Source organism: Rattus rattus, chromosome 10, assembly GCF_011064425.1.
Source record: "Rattus rattus isolate New Zealand chromosome 10, Rrattus_CSIRO_v1, whole genome shotgun sequence".
Taxonomy (NCBI): domain Eukaryota; kingdom Metazoa; phylum Chordata; class Mammalia; order Rodentia; family Muridae; genus Rattus; species Rattus rattus.
The window spans coordinates 88070202-88091963 of NC_046163.1; positions in this window are offsets into that span (position 1 = coordinate 88070202).

Here is a 21762-nt window from a genome sequence, read left to right on the forward strand (position 1 = left end):
AGAAAGATTATGAAAAGCGGTAAGGGAAAAAAAGCCAACTAAAAAATAAGGCCAGACCTCTCAGAATTACATCAGATTCTCAACAGAGAATCTAAAAGCCAGAATATTTTGAACAGCTGTCGTTCAGACCCTAGGAGAACACAAATGACAGCCCAGGCTAACTCTCAATCATCATAGATGAAGAAACCAAATTATTCCGTGGCAAAACAAAATTTAAACAATATATCTTCTAATCCAGTCCTATAGAGGATAGCAGAAACAAATATCAACACAAGTAAAATATGTAGAACAAAAGGAAAAAAAAAAGAAAAAAATTAATCATCACCAAACAAACCCAAAAAGGAGGGAAACACACACACACACACACACACACACACACACACACACACACACACACACAAGGACCTCCAAAATAAACATAATAGGCACTAACTTTCAATATCAAGAGACTCAATTCCTCAATAAAAAGACAAGCTAACAGAGGGGATACTCCAGCAGGATCAAGCATTAGGCTGAATATATGAAAGACAGCTCAACAACAAAGACAGTCATTGCCTCAGAGTAAGAGTCTAGAAAAAAATTATCAAGCAAGTGGTCCTAAAAGACAAGCAGAATTTTTCATTCTAATATCCAATAAAATAGACTTTTAGGAAAAATAAATCAAATAATATGAGGAATGACACATCATATTAAAGGAAAAATACACCAAGAGTAAGTCTCATTTCTGAACATCTGTGTCCCAAATGCAAGAATACCCACATTTAAAAAAGAAATGTTACTAAAGATCAAAACACCCATGAACAGATCATTGAAACAGAAATTAAACAGAGACACAATAAACCTAATAAAAGTAATGAACCAAAAGTATTTAATGGGTATCTAGAGAGCATTTCACACTAAATCAAAAGAATATACATTCTTCTAAACAACTCATGGGACCCTTTTAAATTTGACCATTTCAGAAATAAGTTTCAACAGATACAAGAACATTGAAACAATCTCATGCATCCTATCAGATCACTGTGGACTAAGGCTAGAACTTCAATAACAACAAAAACAACAGAAAGTCTATATATCAATGGAAAGTAAACAACTTTGTAATGAATGATAATTTAATCATGGAAGAAATAAAGCAATTAAAAACATTCTAGAATTCAAGGAAAATGAAGCCACAGCACACCCAAACTTATAAGACACAACGATGAGTGCTAAGAGGAAAATTCATAGCACTAACTGACCATATAAAGAAATTGGAAAGACCTACACTCGCAACTTACCAACACACCTGGTGACTCTAGAACAAAAATAAACAAATACACCCAAGAGGAATAGGTGGCAGGAAATAATTCATTCAGGACAGAAACCCACACTTTAGAAACAAACAGAATGATACAAAGAATCAGCAAACCCAAAAGTTGGTTCTTTGAGAAAATCAATGAGATAGATAAACTCCTAGACAAACTAACTCAAGTGCACAGAGACATTATTGAAATTAACAAAGTCAGAAATGAAAAGGAAGACATAGCAACAGAAATTGAGGAAATTGAAAAAATCATCAGATCCTACTACAAAAGCCTATACTCAACAAAAATGGAAATCAAGATGAAATGGTTGACTTTCTAGACAGATACCACATACCAAACTTAAATAAAGAGCAGGTAAACTATTTAAGCAATCCCATATCTCCTAAGTAAATCAAAGAAGAAATTAAAAACTTCCCAACCAAAAAAAAAAAATCCTCAAAATCAGCTGGTTTTAGTATAGAATCTACCAGAACTTCAAAGAAAGAGCTAATACCCATAGTCCTCAAACTATTTTGTAAAATAGAACCAGAAGGAACACTACCTAATTCTTTCTGTGAAGCCACAGTTATTCTGATACCTAAAGTACACAAAGACCCAAAGAAGAAAGAGAACTACAGCCCAATTTCATTTATGAATATTGATGGAAAAATACTCAATAAAATCTAAGAACACATCAAATCCACACCCCAGCAATGCAAGACTGGTTCAACGTATGAAAATACATTAATGTAATTCACTATGTAAACAAATTCTAAGAAAAGTATCACATGTTTATCTCATTAGATGCTGACAAAGCACTTGACAAAAATCCAACACCCTTTCATGTTAAAATTATTGAAGAGATCAGGAAGACAATCCCACACATAATAAAAGAAATATATACCATGCCTAGAGCCAATGAAAAATTCAATGGAGATATACTTGAATCAATCCCATTAAAATCACAAGAAGACAAGGTTGCCAACTTTCTTTGTATCTATTCACTATAGTACTTTAAATTCTATCTAGAGCAATAAAATAGCAGATATACTTCTAAAACATAAAAATTTGAAAGAGAAAAGTCAAGGTTTCACTATTTGCAGATTTTATGATATGAGAGGATCCATAAGTGACCCCAAAAATTCTATCATAGAAATTCTACAACTGACACTTTAGGGAAGTGTGTGGTTATAAAATTAACTCAAATAAATTAGTTACCTTCCTAGAGAATAACCTATACAAGGGGTAAAGTGCCTGAGAAAGAAAACCGTGAAACAATACCCTTCACAATAGTCATAAATAATAATAATAATAAAATATCTTAGTATAACTCTAACCAAACAAGGGAAGGTCTTATGCCAAGGACTTTACATCTTTCAAAAACGAAATTGAAGAAGATGGAAGAAGATGTAAAGATCTCTCATGCTTATGGATTGGCAGAATTAACCTAGTGAAAATGTCCATCCTATCATAAGCAGTTTATAGATTCAACACAATCTCCATCAAGAGTCTAACACACTTCTTCACAAATATGGAAAGAGCAATTATCAATTTCATATGGAAAAACAGAACACTCAAGGTAAACAATTCTTATCAAAAGAAAAAATAAATAAATAAATAAATAAATAAATAAATAAATAAATTTAAAAAAAACCAACAAACTTCTGGAGGAATCCTTATCCTTGACCTCATGGTGTACTATAGAGGAATAATGATAAACAACACATGCTAAAAAGAAAAACCCACATATTTACACAGACTTTCTCTTTGAGAAAGAAGCCAAAAGTATAAAAAATAAAGAAATTTGAATAAATGGTACTGGTCTAACTGTCAGTTTTTATGTAGAAAAAATGAAAATAGATCCATAATTATCACCTTGCACAAAGGTCAAATCCCTCAAGTATATCGGGGACCTCAACATAAAACTGGATACACTGAATCTACTAAAAGAGAAATACAGAAAAACCCTTGAACTCATTGGCACAGGAGAATATTTCCTGAAGAAAACTTTAGTGGTTCTACTTGGATGAGGCAACCACATCAGGGAAATTTAGTCATAAAATCACAGCGCACATAGAAACTATTTTGTACTAAGGATTGATATTGTATTCTTCAGCCAAGGAATTCTTCTTTTTGTGTCAATCTTGACTGACTACAGAGAGAAATGTCGAAAGGCATAGAAAATCCCAAGAAACAGAGAAAAATATACAATTTCTGCAATCACATAGAGAAAAATCACTTAGAAAGTGCTACTGGAATTGGCCTTTGACATCTGTGTAAATAGTGGTATTAAATAAGCAATATATTATGTTAACCAACAGTTTATAGTAGAGCAAACTACTATCTGTGATATTAAATTCCTAAAATTGGCCATAAATAATGGCAAGAAGTTTTAGTACTTGAATACAATTATCAAAATTTAATATAAGGTCCAATAATATTGACTTTGTTCTGGTAATGATTATTAAGTATTTTGACTAAAATGTCTGACATACTGCCCATATATAAAGTTTTACTAGTTTTATTATCTTTAAATGACTTTATAATGTTTCAGGTTAAGGAACATGACAATGAATTTCTTTATGTTTCTATCCAACAATGATGTATGTAGATTTCAATGAAAAGACATCATGTATGGATACCAGTTAGCATTCAAGGGATCGACTTTAGAATTTGCTCCTAAATATGTTTCAAACTCCTTGGGTTTTAATAAGCAATACAAACCTTTCTAATTAGTACTATAAATATTAAACATGAGATTTGTTGGTGAAGTCAGTGACTGAATAACCAACATACTACCTGTCAAATATCCCTTGTCAATAGCATATAAACATATAAGAGTTATGTTTTTTCAAAAAGATGTAAAACAGCAGCAAAAATACAAACTATTTAACTGTAATTCCTAAATAGTCCACTAAGAAGTTAATGAGTAGCTATGCTTCTTAGCATTTGATTGAATACAGGGAAGAATGTAGAAAAAGAAGTTTTATTTCTAGAGTATTCAGAGGCATAAATCAAACAGAACACAATAAACTTCAGGTTAAATGAAGGATGATTTTTTAGGTTACTATTAAATTCTTCCATATAAAGGTTGTATATGTACATGTTCTTATATATTTTTCTCTTATATAATCTTGGTGTTAGGCTTCATAATTCACTTGCATCTACCTGAAGTCTTCATCACACAATGGAGTCTGCAAAGAAACACAACATTTATGTGTTCCAAAATGACTTAAATTGTTTCAACTTCCTGTCAGGAATGCTAGCTTCATTTCTGTGAATAAGCTTAAGGCCAAGTAAGATAACCTGGAATTAAACACAGCCCTTAATGATCTAAATAAGCTTTATCCTTTGAAATTTATGTTATTTCAGAGGGACAAGCACTTACCATTTTAGTATTTACCATTACTAGTTTACCATTATATAAGTTTACCATTATATTTCTGTTCCGGTGATCCAGTGTTGTGTATATTTAAAGCTTAGGCACAGCCTCAATTTCCTCAAGAAAAATAACCTGAATAGAATTCAACACCTTAAATACTTTTCCCATGTTACAGACTAAAAGCTAACTTTAAAGGTAGTTGTAATGTTTTAGAGAAATAAATTGTAGGGGTGGAAATTATAACAATATCAGAATGCAGGTACTTAACTTTATATTATACTAATATACTCATTCTTATTTATATCTATTCCTCTCTTCCTAGGATCTCTCTGTGTATATGTTCATTGTTATTTACATAAATATAAACGCTGCTATATTTTAGTGTATAGATACATATCTCCATGTACCCAGTTGTCTGAATTTTTCAAATATATCTCTTTATATGCACTACAACACACACACACACACATTTTAATGGAAATTTTCTTTTAAAAAGAAGTTTAAGTTATGTAAGATTTGATATCTGCTGCTCAGGAGCAGAAGACTCCAGCCAGAACAGGTAAGCAATCTACCTCTCTGCAGAGCTCACCCATTCTCTCAGTTTAGTTCTCAAAACCCAATCTTCTCTTATACCTTCCCAAACCCTGATTCGTCCCCTACAATTGTTTGACATGACTCTTTCACATCTGACAAATATTCCCGGCTCAGTGGCAGGCATGCCTGCCAGAAAAACTGGTATGAGAGACCAGACAGACACTCACTGTTGGAAGAGAGGCCATGACAGCCTCCAGAATCTCAGCCCTAACTCCTTCGGAGACTCTCTGCTGTACCATAGATGAACCAGCTGCCAGAGCTTCAGATAGGCCGTCTATCCTCTAACCTCCTCTGTTTCTAGAATGCTTTCTCAGTTTCCCTCTCTTCTTCATCCCTATGTTCCTGCCCCCAATCCTGGAAAAAAATATCCTGTTTCAACAAAGACCATGCTGGTAGCTAGAAGTCCAGTACCAAACTGAGAGAGAAACTTCCTGTTGTACCAGAGGTCAAGCCTTTAGCCAAAATTCCAGGACACAAAGGTAAGAAGGCCAAAAAGGCAACTGAAAGTGAGGGGAAGACATATACACATCCACCAAAGACAAACTCATAAATTGCACCTAAATCTATAATCACCCCAAATCTAAATTATTAGACACCAGTATAAGGCAACAATCTATAATAGCAAGGGCAATTGTCCCCAGAAGAATCTACTATAGCAAGTCCTAAAAATTCCAACACAGTTGAAGCACAAGAAAAAAAATTAAAGCTGATCTTATGAAAATGATGGTGGTCTTTATGAGGAAATTAATAAATCCCTTAAAGAAACGATGAAAAGTCAAACTAATAATTGGAAAAAATAAATAAAAAACATAAATAAAGCAAGAAGGAGAAAAGAAGAAAAAAGAAAAAAAGAAAGGATGTGAAAAGAAAGAGAAAGAAAGGATAGAAGGAACAAGTGAGTGAAAGAACCAAATAAAATTGTTCCAGACCTGAAAATAAAAATAGACACAATAAAGAAAACAAAAACTGGGGAAATTTAGAAAAATGCAAAATCAGAGTGAAAAAATAGAAACTAAAGATACAAACATCACCAACTAAATAAAAGACACTAAAGAGGGAGTCTCAGCCATTAATCACAAAATAGATCAGTCAAAGAAAATTCTAAATCTAAAATTTACTGATATAAAACATCCAGTAAGTCTTATACATTATGAAGAGACAAACAAGAATAACAGTAATAGAAGAGAGTAATTCCTTGAGAAAGACCAAGAAAATATTTTCAACTAGATCATAAAATAAAAATTTCTTAACCTAAAGAGAGAGACACCTTTCTCTATAAAGCTACAAGAAGTATACAGAATACCAAATAGATTGCACCAGAAAAGAAAATCACCACACCACATAATAATCAAAATAATAAGCATATATAACAAAGAGAATATTAAAAACTGCAAAGAAAAAACTAAGTAACATATCAAGGCAGAACTCAATTTATAAATATACCCAAATATTAACTGGAGACTCAAAAACCCAGAAGAGCCAGGACAAATGTACTCCAGACCATAGCTACCAGTCTAAACTACTGTAACCAGCATACTACTTTAAATCACCATAGATGAAGGAAACAAGATGTTCCATAATAGAGTAAAACTCAAACAATAGCTAGCTGCCCATGTAACACTACAGGAGACAAAAAAAAAAATCTCACTCAAGGAGTTTATCTAAGCCCACAATTTTTACAGGAAAAGAAAAATCTTATATCAGTCAAACCAAATGAAGGGAAGGATGCACTACACACACACACACACACACACACACACACACACACACACACACACACACACGCACGCACACACACTCTTACACACATACATGCCACCACAGACAAAACAACAGGAATTAACAATAATTAGCTTTTAATATCTCTCAATATCCCAATAAAAAGATACATGTTAACAAAATAGACATGAAAATATGACCCATCTTTCTGCTGTATACAAGAAACATTAACTCAACATTAAAAATAGACATTGCCACAGGGGAAAGTGTTGTAAATGGTTGGACAAAGATATTTCAAATAAGTGGACCTTTAAAAAAAACTTTGTGTTGCCATTCTAATATTTAACAAATTAAACTTTAAATCAAAATTAATCAAAAGGGACAAAAAAGGAAATTCCATATATTTATCAAAGAATTTACCAGATGATGTTTCATTCTTAACATCTGTGTACCAAATGCAAGGAAAACCACATTTGTTTAAAATAAAAAAAAGGACTATTGAAGCTTAAATCACATCTCTACTCTCATGTATTAATCGTTGGAGACTTCAATATTCCATTCATAACAATGGGCAGGTCATTGCAACAGAATCTAATCAGAAAAATGCTAAAGCAAACATACATGAGCCAAATTGACCTATGAGATATCCACTGAACATTCCAATAAAACAGAAATGAATATACCATCTCAGAACCTCTTGGAACTTTCTCCAAATTTTTCACAGAATTTCTTTCAAAACAAGTCTCAATTCATCCAAGAAAACTTAATTAATGCCCTCTGTCTTAAGTGTCCTATGTGATCATCAAGGATTTAAATCTGGATTTCAACAGCAAAATAAAATAATTGAAAATATACAACCTCATTGAAACTGAACAATTCTTTCCTGAACTATAGGGTCAAATCAGAAATAAAAATTGAAATTAAAGACTAACTAGAACTCAATGAAAATAAATACACACAATAGCCAAACATATGGGACACATTGAATGCAGTGTTAAGAGAGAAGTTCACTGTACTATGTGCTAGGTAAAGAAATTCAGGAGATAAAATAGCAAATTAACAGCACACTGAAAATTTTTAGAAATACAAGAAGCAAGCACAAGTAAAAGGAGTAGTAATCAGGTAGTAATCAGACTGAAGACTGAATTCAATAGACTAGAAATAATGATAACAATACATAGAATCAATGAAACAAAAAGTTGGTTCTTTGAGAAAATAAACAACAGAGACAAACCATTATCCAGTCCTAGCAAGAATATCTATATGGACAAAATTAGAAATGAAAAGGTGGACATAACACTAAATATTTAAGAAATGTAAAGAAAGATTAGATTACATTTAAAAAAAATAGTATTTCACTGAATTGGAAAAATCTAAAAGAATTGCTCAATTCTCTTTACAGACACTACATACCAAATTCATTCAAGGTTAAATAAGTAATTTAAATAGACATATAAATGTATGGAAATAGAAGCAGTAATCAAAAGTCTCCTATGTGGGAAAGCAAAACAAATAAAAATATACAAAATAAAAAACCCAAAGTTAGATGATTTTAGACAGAATTCTATCAGGTTTTCAAAGAAGAGCTAAATATAATACTCATAATTTATTGCACAAAGTACAAACAGAAAGAACCTTTTCAAACTAATTTTATGAGTTATAAACACAGTTATTTACAGATTGTGAAAAAATACTCGAATTCATATGGAAAAACAAAAGTCAAGGATAACTAAAACATAAATGATAATGAAATAATAAAATGATATAAAAATATATTTATATGAAGTGTGATATATGATACATGATTGTGAAAGTTAATATATGAAATGTGGTATATAGTATAAGATACATACCATATTATATACGATATGATACATGACATATGATACATGATATACAATATACATTATGGGATACATGATGCATTATATGTAATATATGACATATGAAATAATTAATAAGTAACATAAAACAAAATTAGCGATGTAATGAAAGGCATATGACATATAACATGACAGGTGACTTATTACATATAACACAAAATGATAAGTGATATATGTGACATATGATATATGACCTATGAATATAATATGTATTATGTGATATGCAAAATGCAATATGTAGTATGTGATATTTGATATATGATATGCTGTAGTAGTATTGTTATTAACATAAAAATAACATAAAAGTAACAAAAATAATAAAGAAACAAAATAATACAATAATAAAAATCATAAAAATAAACAACTTTTGGACGTATCCCCATCCTTGATTTCAAATTGTACTATAGAATTATAGTAATATAAAATACCACGTGGTATTGGCACAAAAATAGACTGGTTGAACAGTGAAACTGAGTTGAAGAGCAAACATAATTCCACGCAATTATGAAAACTGAATTTTTCAGAGAAGTCAACATATGGTGCCTGTCAAACTGGGTGTTTACATATAAAACAATGCAAATGAATCCATATCTGTTACATATCAGTGTTAAACTTATATATAAGTGGTGCATTAAATATTTTAGGCAATAAAATAGCCAACTAAAAAATGGGATGTCATGAATTTAAAATCTTCTGAAAAGCAAAGAACACTGTCGATATTGCAGGCCACAAAACCCAAAAGATTTTCCTCAATTCCTCATCTGACAGGGAGCAAATATCTAAAATGTATAAAGAATTCAAGAAATTAGACATCAGCAAAGCAAATAATCCAATTAAAAAATCTAGAACTGATCTAAACAGAATTCTCAATATTTGTCAAATAGCTGAAAAACATTTCAAGAAATTTTCAACATACTTAGCCATGAGAGAAATACAAATTAAAATGACTCTGAGATTCAATTTGACAAGTATCAGAATGGCTAAGACCAAAGATACAAGTGACAGTACAGCTAAAAAGGATATGGAGCAAGGTGAAAACTTTTCCACAATACGTTTAAACAGTAAAGTATTATCCAGCTTTTAAAAACATAACGTCAGTTTCCTCCCTACCTCTAACTCCCATGATCATTTTGTTACCCCTTCTAAGTAGAACTAAAGCATTCACACATTGGACTTCCTTCTTCCTGATTTTCATATGCTCTGTGAATTGTATCATGGGTATTCTGAGCTTTTTTTTTTTTTTTTTTTTTTACTAATATCCACTTATCCCTGAGGACATACCATGTATCTTCATTTTTGACTGTGTTCCTTTACTCGGAATGATATTTTCTAACCCCATTCATTTACCTGCGAATTTCACGAAGTTATTGGTTTTAATAACGGAGTAGTACTCCATTGCATAAATGTATACATTCCTCTGTTGTAGGACATCTGGGTTGTTTCCAGCTTTTGGCTATTATAAATAATGTTGCTATGAACATAGTGGAGATTGGTATATGTTGGAACATCTTTTGTGTATATGCTGAGAAGTGGTCATGAGGTAGAACTATTTCCAATGTTCTGAGGAACTGCCAGACAGATTTCCAGAGCGGTTGTAGCATCATGCATGGCCACCAGCAATGGAGGAATGTTCCTCCTTTTTTTACATCCTCCCCATCTGCTGTCACCTGAGTTTTTGATCTTAGCCGTTTTGAGTTGTGTGAAGTAGAAGTTCAGGATCATTTTGATTTGCATTTCCCAGATGACTAAGGATGTTGAACATTTCGTTAGATGGGGGAAAAATGTACAGAGGTCAGGAAATTGAACAGAAGTATGTATCACTAGGGAATGGGAAACTGGCTGTAGCCACTAGAAAGTCTCATATGCTGGGAAAGCAAGAGGTTCCCAGGACCCTCTTGACATTAGCCAAAATGCCCAACAAATGGGGTGATAGAACTTGTAGAGACCATTTCCTTTGGATAGTCATGGACCCTGGTTGAGGGATGGGGACACCTACCCATCTCAAAAATATTAACCCAGAATTGCTCCAGTCTAAAGGAAATACAAGGACAAAGAGTAGAGCAGAGACTGGAGGAAAGGTCATCCAGAGATTGCCTAACCAAGGGATCCATCCCATCTATAGATACCCAACCCAGACACTGTTACTGATGCCAAAAAGCTTTTGCTTATAGAAGTCTGGTATAGCTGTCCCCTGAGAGGCTCTGCCAGAGCCTAACCAACATGTATACTGACACTTGTAACCAACAGGTCAGAGTACATGAACCACAAAGGAGGAATTAGTGGAAGGACTGAAGGAGCTGAAGGGGTTTGCAACCCCGTAGGAAGAACAACAATATCAAATAGCCAGAAGCCCCAAAGCTCTCAGGGACTAAACCACTAACCAATGAGAGGGACTCCTGGTTCTAGCTGAGTATGTAGCATAGGATGGCCTTATATGGCATCCATTAGCGGGAAGGCCCCTGGTCCTATATAGGCTCCATGCCCCAACATAGAGTGATGCTAGGGTGTGGAGGCATGAGTGTTGGAGTGTGTGTCACAGAAGCAAGGGACAGGGGTATGGGCTGAGGGATTTGCGGGAGTGGAAACCAGGAGATGGGACAACATTGGAAATGTAAATGAATAAAAAAATAAAAATTAAAAACATGACATGGCATGTGTAGGTAAATGAATGTTACTTAGAAAAAAATCATCCTGAATGAAGTAACCCAGACTCAGAATGACAAACATGGCTTGCATTGATATCATTTGTCAGTGAATATTAGTCTTGAAATATGTGATAATCAAAATAAAATCTAAAGACATAGAGAGAGTAAGTAACAAGGGGCGCTCAAGGGGAAATACATGGATCTTCCTGGGAATTGAAATATAATGGACCTCATGAGTGGAGTATGTTGATGATGGGGATATGAACAGGAAGGATCAAGCAGAGAGGGGGAGAAATTGAGGGAAAGAGTGATAGATGCAACTATAGGAATATTCCATTCCTGCAAGGTGTGCTGTAGTAATGGTGCTACAGAATTGATGAAAATGGCCAATGAAAGACTCATCTAAGTTGAGGTCCATGCAATGAGGAGACGTATGTTCTGACAAGCCTCTGAAAGAACCTGAGGATTACCAGCTCAGAGAAGTAAGATAGAATGAAAGAGGACCAGCAGAAAAAAAGTAAGATTTTTTTTATTTTAGTTACCTAGCATAGAATAGAAAGTCAAAACACACAAACACACACACACAACACAAACACACAAACACACACACACACACACAGAGGGAGAGAGGAAGAGAGAGAGAGAGAGAGAGAGAGAGAGAGAGAGAGAGAGAGAGAGAGAGAGAGAGAGAGAGTCTCTTCATGTGCATGCGTGTGCAAGCTTTAAGGCCCAATAATGAATGCTAACAGAGGGAGAATGTCTGTTCCAGGAAAGAGCACATTAAAAAAAACATTGTTTTGCAGAAGAAGTAGGGTAGATTGATGTGTACATGTATATGCATACATGTGTGTGTGTGCATGTGCTCAATGCAAATGTATATGAATTACAACATTTCATGAAAAGGAAGCCATGGATTTGAAAGACAACATTGAAAAGTGCATTGGAGTGGATGAAAGGAGCAGGAGAAGTAAAAAATTTCACGATTACTTTTTAATCTCAAAAGATAAAACAAAAAAATTGAAAACATATTTAAGAAAAACTTAAATTAGATAAAATTAGAATTTAAAATCATTAAAACTGACATTTTAATGTGTCTGACAAGTAAACAATACACTGTAACTCAGAAAAAGCATACAAAAGAAAGCAAAGCATATTGTATGAGAAAAGAATATAACACACCTAGTAGAGTGGCATGTAGGAAAAGCAGTGAGTGGTAAAACAAGAAAAATATCTGCTAATATTTTCCTTAAAAGAAACAAAAAATCAATTCTTCTAAGTGCAAGAAATTATATATATATATATATATATATATATATATATATATATATATCATAAACCCTAATCCACATTGAAGAAAAATATAATGAAGACCAAAGCAGAGACAGACAAAATGACAAAGAAGGAAAGGAGGAGGGAAGAGGGACAAGCAGGCCGATATTCATTTACTGCAGTTCTGTTGCATAAGGAACAAGGGAAGCCTGTTTTGGTGAATTGTCTGTCATTACTCAGTAATACTAATACAGACATATTATATGTTCATAGATGGTAGATGCCAAAACCAAAAAAACAAGATTTTATCTGTGAAACACGTTTTTATTAAAATAAAGTCCATCTCATTTGTCCCTTTTCTGTAATTAAGGATTTGCACAAAATGTGATTGTCCCATCCGCAAAACATGACTTTCACTTGAATTTAGTATTACACTTTAATCTGTTTATTTTTCATTTATTTATTTAACAAATATTTACGGAGCACTTGTCATATGCTGCTATTTATACTTGATAGTTTTCAGTGAATCAAAAAATAACAACAACAACAACAACAACAACAGCAACAACAAAACCTGTTTCATAGAAAGATTATATTCCAGAAAACAGTGATAAATGATCTGGAATCCAGTCAAAACCCTTGCTTTATTTCTCATTTTTCACATTGATCAAATAACATTATAAAGATGTAAAAAATTGCCTTTTTTATCGTTGAACATTTATTCATTTATAATTTATTTATTTACATTTCAAATGTTATTCCCTGTCTCCTCTGAACTTGACCCCCAAAACTCATTACCCTTCTGCTCTGCCTCTAAAAGTGTGCTCCCTCACCCACCCATAAACTTCTTCCTCACCCGTCTAGCATCCCTCTTCTCTGTGGTATCAAGGCTCTATAGTACCAATTACATCCCCTCCACCTGAGGCAAAACAAGGCAGTTCTCTGCAACATATGTAGCAGGGACCAACAACTAGCCCATATCTGCTCGTTGGTTGGTGGCTTAGTCTCCGAGAGCTCTGAGGGGTCCAGTTAGTTGATGCTGTTGTTCTTATAGTGTTGCTAACTGTTTCATCTCCTTCAGTCCTTCCCCTAACTCTTTAATGAAGGTCTCTGACCTCAGTCCATTGGCAGGCTGTAAGTATCCGCATGTGTATCTCTCAGGTGATAGCAGGTCCTTTCAGAAGACAGCAACAACAGGCTCATGTCTTCAAGCACATCTTATCATCAGTACTAGTGTCAATGTTTGATGTCTGCACATGGGATGGATCCCAAGATTGGGCTGTCTCAGGATGGCTTTTTCTTCAGTCTTTGTTCAATTTTTTGTTCTGCATTTCTTTTAGACAGAAACAATTTTGGGTTAAATATTTTGAGAGAGTGTTAGGCCCCATCACTCAACAGGGGGCAATGTCTGTCTACTGTAGGTGGTCTCTTCCGGTTCTATCTCCTCACTTAGAACATTTTGACTAATGTTATCCTCATTAGATCCTGGGAACCTCTCACTTTACTGGTGTTTTTGATGGTCTAGTGTCTATCCCCTTTCCCCACCCAAGACTGCTGCTTATTTCTATTCATTCTTCTGACTCTAAGAGCATCACTTCTGTCTCACCACTTACCTGATACTACCCCTCCTATTTTCCCCTCATTCTCCCCTCTCTTACCCAGGTCCCTCACTCCCTCTCTCTCCAGGGATTATTTTGTTCCCCCTTCTAAGTAGGATAGAAGTATCCACATTTGGGCCTTCCTTCTTATTAAGCTTCATATGATCTGTGTGTTATATCATGGACATTCTGAACTTTCTGACTAATATCCACTTATAATTGAGTACATACCATGGATGTCCTTTTGGGTCTGGGGTACTTCACTCAAGATAATATTTTCTAGTTCCATCCATATGCTTCCTAAATTTTGATTTCATTGTTTTTAATACCTAAGTAGTATTCCATTGTGTAAATGAACCCCATTTTATATATACAGGGACATCTGTGTTGATTCCAGTTTCTGGTTATTATGAATAAGGCTGCTACAAACATAGGGGTACATGTGTCCTTGTAGTATGGTAGAGCAACATGTTAGCATATGCCATGGAGTATGTAACTTTCAACAGTTCTTCAAGTAGAACCATTACAAATTTTCTGAGGAACAAGCAGATTAATTTTCATAGTGGTTGTACCAGTTTGCAATCCTACCAGCAGTGGAGGAGTGTACCTCTTTTGACAAATCTTCGCCAGCTTCTGTTATTGCTTGAGCTTTTGATCTTAGCCATTCTGATTGGTCATTTTAATTTGCCTTTTCCTGGTGACTAAGGCTATTGAACATTTCTTTAGATGCTTCTCAGCCATTCAAGGTTCCTCTCTCTGTTTAGCTCTGTACATTATTTTTTAATTGGGTTATTTTGCTTTCTGGAGACTAACTTCTTGAATTCTTTTATATTTTGGAAATTAGACATTTATCAGATGTAGGGTTAGTAAAGATCTTTTACAAATCTGTGCATTGACATTTTGTCCTACTTATAGTGTACTTTGCCTTACAGAAGCTTTTCAGTTTCATGAGGTGCCATTTGTCAAATGGTGATCTCAGAGCCTGAGCCATTGCTGTTCTGTTCTAGAAATTTTTCCCTTTGCCAATGTGTTCTAGACCATTTACAACATTCTCTTCCATTAGATGCAGTGTATCTTGTTTTGTTTTGGTGTGTGTGTGTGTGTGTGTGTGTGTGTTTGTAGGTCCTTAATCCACTTTGATTTAAACATTGCACAAGGATAAAAGTGGACCAATTTGGATCTTTCTACGTCCAGACTGCACATATAAACAAACACAAAAGAAAAAAATTTTATGATTATCTCATTAGATACTAAAATGTACCATTTGTTGAAGATTCTTTCTCTTTTCCACTGTATTTTTTTTTTGGCTTGTTTGTCAAAGATCAAATGTTCATAGATGTGTGGGTTTATTTATGGGGCATCAATTCTATTCCATTGATTGATTGTCCTTGTACAAATACCATGTGGGTCTTTTTTAAATTACTGTTTTATTTATCATACACCTTGAAGTCAGGGATGGTGGTTACCCTGTAAGTTCTTTTTTTTTAAATTGGATATATTTATTTACTTACATATATATTTATTTACTGATTGGATATATTTATGTTATTAATAACATTTCAAATGTTATTGCTTTTCCTGGTTTCCTGTCTATAAGCCACTTATCCCTTCCCCCTATGCCTATAAGGGTGCTCCCACCATCCTACCTGCCTTACCACCACTCCCCCAACATTCCCCTGTACTGGGGATCCAACCATGGTAGGGCCAATGGATTCCCCTTCCACTGGTGCCCAATAAGACTATCCTCTGCTACACATGCAGTTGGAGACATGGGTCAGTTCATCTTTAGTCCCTGGAACCTCTGGTTTTCTGGTGTTCTTGTTCATATGGGGTATCAAGCCCCTTCAGATCTTTCAATCCTTTCTCTGATTCCTTCAACAGGGGTACCATTCTCAGTTCAGTGGTTTAATGATGGCATTCACCTATGTATTTGCTGTATTCTGACTGTGTCTCTCGGGAGATATCTACATCAGGTTCCTGTCAGCCTGCACTTCTTTGCTTCATCCATCTTATCTAGTATATGTATGGGCCACATGTGGGGCAGGCTCTGAATGGGTGTTCCTTCTGCCTCTGTTCTAAACTTTGCCTCCTTATTCCCTGCCAAGGGTATTCTTGTTCCCCTTTTAAAGAAGGAGTGAAGCATCCGCATTTTGGTCATCCTTCTTGGGTTTCATGAGCTCTGTGTATCTAGGGTAATTCAAGCATTTGGGCTAATATCAATGAGTGTATACCATGTGTGTTTTTCTGTGACTGGGTTACCTCACTCAGGATGATATTTTCCAATTCGATCCATTTGCCTATGAATTTCACAAAGTCAATGATAGGTATAGGAGAGAGTGAAGACTCACAACTCAAAGGACCAATAAATATCTTCAACAATATCAATATCATAGAAGAAAACTTCCCTAACCTAAGGAAAGAGATGCCTATAAACTAACAAGAAGCCTACAGAACTCCAAATAGATTAGACCAGAAAAGAAACTCCTCCCATCACATAATAGTCAAAAGACCAAATGCACAAATTATGCACACCAATTTTTTGGTCAGTTTTGGAGGAAGTAGCATGAGGTGGTGAGAAGAAGGTATATATATATATATATATATATATATATATATATATATATATATATATTTGATAGAATGTTGTATAAATATCTATTAAATCAATTTGGTTCATGACTTCTTTTAGTCTATGTCTCTGTTTAATTTCTGTTTCCATGACCTGTTCATTGATGAGAGTGGGGTATTGAAATCTCCTACTATTATTGTGTGAGGTGCAATGTATGCTTTGAGCTTTAGTAAGGTTTCTTTTATGTATGTAGATGCCACTGTATTTGCAGCATAGATATTTAGGATTGAGAGTTCATTTGGGAGATTTTTTTCTTTGATGAATATGAAGTGTCCTTCCTTATCTTTTTGATAACTTTTGGTTGAAAATTAATTATATTCGACATTACAATGGCTACTTCAGCTTGCTTCTTCAAACCATTTGCTTGGACAGTGGTTTTCTAGCCTTTTACTCTAAGGTAGTGTCTGTCTTTGTCTCTGAAGTGTGTTTCATGTAGGCAGCAAAATGCTGGGTCCTCATTATGTATCCAGTTTGTTAATCTGTGTCTTTTTATTAGGGAATTCAGTCCATTCATGTTGAGAGATACTAAGGAATAGTGATTGTTGTTTTATGTTATCTTTGCATTTGGAGGTGAGATTATGTTTGTGTGCTTGTCTCTTCATTGTTTTCTTTCAAAACAATTAGTTTCTTGATTTTTCTAGGGTGCAGCTTGCCTCCTTGTGTTGGGTTTTACCATTTATTATCCTTTGTAGGGTTGGATTTGTGGAGAGATATTGTGTAAATTTGTTTTTGTCATGGAATATCTTGGTTTCTTCAACTATGTTAATTGAGGGTTTTGCTGGACACAGTAACCTGGGCTGGCATTTGTGTTCTCTTAGGGTCGGGATGACATCTGTCCAGGATCTTCTGGCTTTCATAGTCTCTGGTGAGAAATCTGGTGTAATTCTGATAGGTCTGCCTTTATATGTTACTTGATATTTTCCCCTTACTGCTTTTAATATTCTTTCTTTGTTTTGTGCATTTGGCATTTTCACTATTATGTGGTGGGAGGGGTTTCTTTTCTGGTCCAATCTATTTGGAGTTCTGTAGGTTTCTTGTATGATTATGGGCATCTCTTTCTTTAGGTTAGGGAAGTTTTCTTCTATGATATTGTTGATATTTACTGGTCCTTTGAGCTGGGAGTCTTCACTCTCTTCTATACCTATTATCCTTAGGTTTGATCTTCTCACTGTGTCCTGGATTTCCTGTATGTTTTTGGGCCAGTAGCTTTTTTCTGTTTTACAACATCTTTGACAGTTGTGTTGATGATTTCTATGGAATCTTCTGCTCCTGAGATTCTCTCTTCTATCTCTTGTGTTCTGGTGGTGATGCTTGTATCTACGGCTCCTTGATTCTTCCTTTGGTTTTCTTTGTCCAGGGTTCTCTCCCTTTGTGCTTTCTTTATCGTTTCTATTTCCATTTTCAATTGCTTCACCCGTTTGATTGTTTTTTTTTTTTTTCCTGTAATTCTTTCAGGGATTTTTGTGTTTCTTCTTTAAGGTCTTCTACTTGTTTATTTGTGTTTTCCTGTATTTCTCTAAGGAAGTTCTTTATGTCTTTCTCAAAGTCCTCCATCATCATGATCAAATGTGATTTTGAATCTAGATCTTGCTTTTCTGGTGTGTTTGGATATTCAGTGTTTGCTATTGTGGGAGAAATGGGCTCAGATGATGCAATGTAGTCTTGGTTTCTGTTGATTGGGTTCCTGTGCTTGCCTTCACCATCAGGTTGTCTCTGGTGTTACCTTGTTCTGTTATTTCCAGCAGTGGTTTGAGTGTCTTACTGGCCTGTGTATCAGGAATGCTGTAGACCTGTCTTAATGTTTTCCTTCAGTCAGTTATGGGAACAGAGTGTTCTGCTTTCAGGTGTGTAGTTGTTCCTGTCTACTGGCTTTCAGCTGTTCCTGTGGGCCTGTGTCCTGAGTCTGCCAGGCAGGTCACTTGGAGCAGAAAATTTGGTCTTACCTCTGGTCTCGGGCCTGAAGTCGCTCCTTAGGGCTCGATTTCAGCTCTCCATGAGGGCATCAACCAGAAGGGCCTGCCCCTCCTTCTCCGAGGTCCCTGTGCACAGGGGGCCCAGATGGTACTAGGCGATTTTGTTTAGAGTCAGAAATGTGGGCAGAGAGTAGTCTCCTCTGGTTTCCCAGGCATGTCTGCCCCTCTGAAGGTCTAGCTCTCCCTCCCATGGGATTTGGGTGCATGAAACTATTTGACTGGGTCTCTTCAGATTCAGGTGCAGTCTGGACCGCAGGGCACCTGCAGCTTGAATGCCCCTCTGTTCCTGTTCCCAGAGGCCCTATACAGTTTCCTCTTGGGTCAGGGATATGAGAAAATGTGGGCAGAAGTGGCGGACTCTCCTGTCCTGCAGTCTCAGGTGTGCCCACATGTATGGGCAATGAGCTCTCTTTCCCATGGGGTTTGGGAGCAAGTAGCTATGGGCCATGATTTTCGAGTTTCAGGCACCAGCTAGAAACCAGGCTTCTATCTGTTTACCCATGTCCTTCTGTATTTCTTTAATGGAGTTATTTATGTCTTGCTTAAAGGCTTCTATCATCTTCATTAGATGGTATTTTTGGTCAGAATATTATTTTCATGTGTTAAGGTATCCAGGGCTTGCTGTACTGAGAAAACTGGGTACTGTTTGTGCCAAGTTGCATTGGTTCCTGTTACTCATATTCTTGCACTTGCCTTTCGCCATCTGATTATCTCTGGTGTTAACTGGCTTGGTTGTCTCTCACTGAAGCCTGTACCCCCTTGTATGGAGGTAGAGCTCTGTGATCTGTATTATAGCAGGACTCCTAGGATGCAAACAGGGCTTTCTTTTGTTAGGGGGGCCTCCTGTTTCCCTAATTATGGCAGGTCTCCTGTGTCCCTTGTTACAGCAGACCTATTTGTACACAGACATGCTCTGGGTTATGGGAGAGCATCAGGAATGTCTAATTTGCCCTAGCTTGAGTTGCAATGTGGAAGAAAGATGTGTCTTAGGCAGTAACAATAGGTCTTGCATCCACTTCGCTCAATGGGTGTGTCAGCTGGGGCAGGTAATGGGGTAGGAGTCTCATCTGTGATACTGGTTACAACAGACTTCCTGGAAGATAGGCTGATTCTTGGGTGTGGAAGTGGGTTAGGAGTGTTCTTTTTGACCTGGACAGTGTTGCAGACTAGAAGGAAGATGTTTAAATTGCTTTTTAAAATAAACTAATTTAAAATCTTTTTACTTTTTGTAGTTAAATATGTTAGCAAATAAATGTGTTTATTATTCCTTATTATAGAAGTTCAACACATGCTCACACACTCAGACACACATTTTATATATGCATATATACATTTATATATATATATTTATATTTTTTTCTAAAAATTCTTTACTTCTTTATGTAATATGATCTCTTTGATTTTTTGAATTTTTGAAAAATCCATAATATATTTGAAAGTTTGTTTACTTTTTATTGTACATTGTTATCCTTAGACTATAGCATAAAACAATTATCTAGTTCATGATTTTAAGCAACGGCAGGAAAATTTATAGCATAGTTATACCATTAAAAATTCTTTCATTAAGAAAGAATGAGATGGCATGAGTACCTTTATGAGCTAATTTCTCTCTTCATTTTCTTACTATGCACAGTGGCTACTTGTTATTCATTTTCCATTAGGATGTAGATTGACTTTGAGTTCAAACAAACATTCAAATTAATCCTTGTGTTGGATAGTTATTAAAATAAACATTTGAAAGTAGCTATAGATATGTTTTATTTGGAAAACGTCAATCCACAATTAACCTTCATTTTAGATTATGTAAAACTTCCTTAAAGCACCTCAGTTCAGACACAGATTATTCATACCATTAAAGCTTTTTTTGTCCCTATTCCTGATTTGAAACCCTTGCCAGAGGTTAACAAACTGATGATATAAATGATGTTACATTATCACTATCCTCACATTTTTTCTCATTTCTTTTAGGTAAGCCATTCCTTTTGAGACTATACATATATTTCACCAGCAACATATAAATGCCTTCATGAAAGTATTTTGAACAGATGTCTTCCTCTTTCTCATAATCTCCTTCTCAGTGGCTGGTTATTGGCTTGACTCTATGTAGTGTTTCCTGTTTAAATACCCATTAGTATAACAGTATCCATACCTGATATGATACATTTAAATTTCCATGCCTTACAATGCTAGTTTCTTTACAGAAAAGTAATTTTCAATGTTTTATACATTCATCGTGAAGAAAGTAAGAAATCTTTGCATGTACCTTACAAAGCCTATCTCTATGTATTGAGTGCCCAATAGTGAGTACGCTATAGGATACTATTTTTGTTCAATTGATCTGTTTTTCCACATCCAGAGTCATATTTATCCAATGTTTTCAATTATTGCTTTTAATTTGTTCATATTTGTCTTGGTTACTATTATTATTGCTGTTATGCAACCCCACAAACATAGGTAGCTGGAAGAAGACAGGGTTTATTTCATGTGTATTTCCACAGCACTATTAATCATCAAAAGAAATCAGGAAAGGCACTCAAAAAAGACATTTTCCTGAAGGTAAAAGCTGATATAGAAGCTGTAAATGGAAACTACTCACTGGCACGCTCCTCCTCGATTGATAAGTATGCGTGCTTACAGAACCCATGACCACCAATCCAAATATGGCCACTCAAAAACGATTTTGGCCATTCCAGATTAATTACTAATGCTCTAAGATAAAGAATCGACAAATGGGATCTCATACAAGAGTAAATCTTCTGTAAGGCAAAGGACAATGTTGTTAGGACA